Genomic DNA, 4,671 nt, shown 5'->3' with positions numbered 1-4,671 from the left:
GCCCATCTGGCGGTGGAACTCTGTCTCTGGCGGCAGAACTCCGTCTCTGGCGGCAGAACTCCGTCTCTGGCCGCACTCACCTTTCTTGATTTTAAACCATGTGCTATTATTCCCTTGCTACTGTACCAAAAAGAATTAAGTGATACAAACCACTTCAGGAAGTAATTGTGATTAAGAACCAATGGTAACAAAAACAATGTCACATTTAACTGAAGGCACTGATAAAAAATATGGCACCGGGAATTGATGTGATATCAAATTACAAATTCCAACAAAGATGCAATCCTGGGTGTGTTCACCAGCCTGTTCCAAGAAATCTGGAAGATCTGGCAAACTGACTGAAAGAGATCCATATTTGTTCCCATCCTAATAAAAAATGTGATCCAACAAGAATGTGGAAATTATTGAACACTAACCGGGTGGGTCCTTGGAGGCAAGGATTCTGAGGCTCCATCTAACATACTTTGGACATGTTGTAAGGGGGGACTGATCCTTGGAGAGGGACATCATGCTTGGTATGGTGGAGGGATAGTGCAGGAGGGGAAGGTCCTTTATGAGATGGATTGATTCAATGACTGTGGCAATTGGCACAGGACAGAGCGGAGTTTAGGGCTGTTGTACATAGGGTCGCTATGAGTTGCAAGTGACTCAATGACACATAACAACAACAATAACACTAATGTTGTTGTGCCCACAGAAGCACCGCCTGAAAGACACATATTCATGCATGTAAAAAGAGTGCGCTTTATACTGAAGAATAATTTTTCCGCATATGGAAGCTCCCTCCTTCAGTGGAAAGATGGAGAACGAAAGAATGAGTTTGAGACCTTCCTAGGTGCTTCCGTTTGGGGTGGGGTAATTGGGAACATGGTTTGTGGGCAGGGGACTCAGTCATGTGGGTCACTTCTAATTTTGCCCGCCTCTTCCCTCTTCCTATCACATATGCTTCTTTTCCAGAGTCATGTAGCCTGGCTAACTGGTTATTTTTAATCTGATAAGACTTTGCCTCATGAGACTTTCTAGCACCCTTGTGTTTATTTTTCCTTTATTGCCTGCTTCTAAAACTAAGAATTTTTTTTTATTGGGAAAAACAGATTGGGGGTACAAGGAGGTGAGGGTTGGGGGCAGAACGGTGAGGATGGGCCAGGATGTAGTTGCAGAGCTGCACAGTTTGGGTCGGTGGGGGGAGCAGGTGAAGGAAATGATGAGGGTCCAGTGGGGACCAGATGCTACAGAGGAATGACAAGCATTTTCCAATGGTAATTACACCTACTGTCTTATTGATTTGGGAATTGGATGCCGACTCTCTGGCTTCTTCATGCTGAACAGGGGCGTAGATGTAAAGGGGGGAAGGGAGGATGCTTTATCACCTTACTGGTGGTCTTGGGTTACAGCTGCTTGCCTTCTTGCTCTGTTAGAAGATATTTTCCTGTCATTTGCTCCCCTGTGGACTGCAAAGTGATTTCCCAGGTGGGTCCAGTGGGAATGGCTGGTTGAACCCAGAGGCTCCATCCTCCTTTGCTTCCTTAGCTGTCAGCTGTATTTCCTTTTTGTCATTGGCACTGGGTTCAGGGTCAATTCTGAAGTAAAACTCAGAGTTAAGGTTACCATAGAATACAAAAGCTATTGTCTCAGAACTTCCAGTATATCAGCTACCCTTCATTTGTAGTCTTTATGGCTGTGAAACAAACTGCCCACAACTTAGTGGCTTAAAACACCCACTGAATTATGCTCACAGACTCTCAAAGGTGAACTCCTTATTAGACGGTTCCAACTCAACTACACATCACAAGAACAACAATGTACACTCTGTGGATCAGGAACACTCTGATGAGGAACAGCAGGGATGGCCTTTTCAACTGAAAAGACTCAATGGATAGGAGTGACTCATTTGGAGGGCCAGCTGTCATCACCTGAAGGCTTCTTTACTCTAGTTCTTTTCAGTGAAATTAAACACACCATTCCATTTGGGGCCTCATTTATTTTATCAGCCAGATTATGTGGTCACTTCATGTGGTCTCTCCACTTCGTCAATGGTGACTGATTTCAAAGAGTAAACTCAATTCATTGCTATTGATTTAGAACTGACTCACAGTTCTGATCCTTCAGTGGGTTTTCACAGGCTATAAACCACACAGAACTAGACTGCCTATCTTTCTCCCATGGAGCAGCTGGTGGATTCGAACAGCTTGCCTTTGGGTTAGCAGTTGGCAACTTCTTACCCATTAGACCAGTAGAGAGTGTGCATCTTGAAAAGATCAGGTGGGAGTGGTATCATCTTTTCTGAGCTAGTGTGATGGCTAATACTGTATATCAATGATTCTTTCAATTAAAAAAACTCACAGCCATCAAATTGGTTCTAGCCCAAATTTATCCTTCATCATGTTTTCCAGGTTGCAAATACTAGTAGGAAGAGACTGCTTATCTTTCTCCAATGAAGCTGCTGGTTTATTCAACCACTGGACACATGTAGCCTGTGAGTTAGCGCTGTAGATTAATCCCTCACAGCTCCTTTAAAGACTTCCTAGTATAGCTCTTCTGGTTGCTCATACTCTGACAGCTGCAGGTGATGTTGCAGACATGGCCATGTCCAAGACCCACACCATGCACAAACCTGAAAATGGCATAGAAATGGCATCAAGAAACCCTGATCACAATGATAAGAATCTCTTGAGGGAAGACACCAAGTTCTTGAGGAACAAGAACACTTTGCCAAGAAGAATAACAATAAAGGACTTCAGAAGATGAAGGCCAATGATGACAAGGCCATGGATGAACATGCTGAGGCTGTCAAGACTCTCATAAAATCCAGGTCAAGTCTAAGTTCCCAAGGGGGATCAAGTACAAGTTCAGCCTACTTGCCTACATTACCCATCCCAAGGGTGGGCTTACATTGCCAAGGGCCTCAGGCTTTGCCCAGCCAAAATCCAAAACTAAGGGGAGCTCTGGTGGCCTAGTGGCAAGGAGCTGCAACTACAACCCCAGAGGCAAACGGTTCGAATCCACCAGATGCTCTGCCGGGGAAGGAGGGACAATCCTCCTGTACCAGTCAGATCTGATTTGACGGTACACGCAAACAAAAATAATAAAATAAAAAAATCCAAAACTAAGGCTGAAAGAAAGGCTAAAGCTCAGGCTAAGGTCCCAAGTCAAGTTCCAGCTCCAAGTCAGGCTCTCAAATATCCCAGCCCAAACAAAGGCAACATAGTAAGGTTCCCTATCTGAATACTGAAGGACTGGTGTGACATGCTGGGCTTCTATCTGCATAGAGCTAGTGTCTTTCTATGTCATTTCTAAAAATAAATCCTAAAGGGGGTGGCGGCAGGGAAATGCTTTAGTGTAATGTAACTTTCCTTTGTGTTGTAAATTCTAACCTCTATGCCTTTGAGTTGTGGTGCTGGAGAAGAGTTCTCAACATACATGACTGCCAAAAGAACAAATAGATCTGTCTTGGAGAGGGTGAAACCAAGTTGCAATATGAAGGCAAGGATTTTGAAGCTCCATCTCACATAGTTTGGGCACATGAAGGACATTATGCTTGGAAGAATAAGGGACAGTGTAAGACAGGAAGGCCCCAGATGAAATAGAAAGATACAGTTAACTGGAGTAATGGGAGTAGGTGTATCAGAGACAGTGAGACTGGCTCAGGTTCTGAGCTATAATACATAGGATCACTGAGTCATAGGCAACTAGATGGCACATAACAACATCATGTTAATGAGGGTGCTCTCTAGTAGCCTAGTGGGAAGGAGCAAACCTGGAAGTACTTGGTTCAAATCCACCAAGTGCTCTGCAGGAGAAAGATGGGTGATCTCCCATGCAGCCTCCCATTTACAGCCTCTAAAAAATCTGCTCGAGGGTCAGCTATAAGTTGGTGTCAACTCAATGGCACATAACAACAACATGATGCTGATTAGGCAGGATTAGAACAGTTCTATAAAGATACTAATAAAGGAGAGCTGATGAAAGGGAAGTCTCAGGAGTGTAATCTGCACTGAACTCACTTGGACTTTTTGGCAAAAATAGAGAGGGGTTTTTTTGTCAGAGTCTGTATCTGGCTATTGACCTCTGGACTTAACCTTGCAGTCTTCATCTCTGGTGATCTGATCTGGGATTTGTCATCATCCAAGTTTTTTATCTCTACCACTTCTAGGACTCTGATGGCCAATAATTTGGACTCAGTCTCCCCAGATACTTTTCTCTCCTGAAGTCTGACCTATAGATCTGGGACTAGCCAACTTCCACAAACCAATTCCTTGAAATCAATCAATCAATCAATCAATCAATTTATCTCTTCTCACCAACCCCTATCCCCTAAAACCCCTTAAGTTCACTCTAATCAAGTTGGCTAGAACTCATAGGAGCTCTCCAAACTAAAAGTGCAGCTCAATGGTTTTTAGGTAAATCTATGCAAATGTGCAATTATCATCTCAATCTAGTCTTAGAATATCTCCCCTTCCCATTTCCCAAATCAAGAAGTTTTACAAATTCAATCTCTCCCACAACAGATCTGCTTTTTACCTCTAGATATTCGCCTAGTATAATTTTTTAAACTGAATAATAAAAGGATGTAGACTTAACAAATTTTAACATCACTTAAGGTTTGAGCACATTTAAAAGCAGGTTTTAGTTTTAAACATCCTAACAGTACATGCATAAATGTAGTTTTCT

This window comes from Elephantulus edwardii, unplaced genomic scaffold (genome assembly GCF_000299155.1).
Source record: "Elephantulus edwardii isolate Elephantulus edwardi_28Jun2011 unplaced genomic scaffold, EleEdw1.0 scaffold00017, whole genome shotgun sequence".
NCBI lineage: Eukaryota > Metazoa > Chordata > Mammalia > Macroscelidea > Macroscelididae > Elephantulus > Elephantulus edwardii.
The sequence above is the reverse complement of the archived record's forward strand: the minus strand, read 5'-3'. Positions refer to the sequence as shown.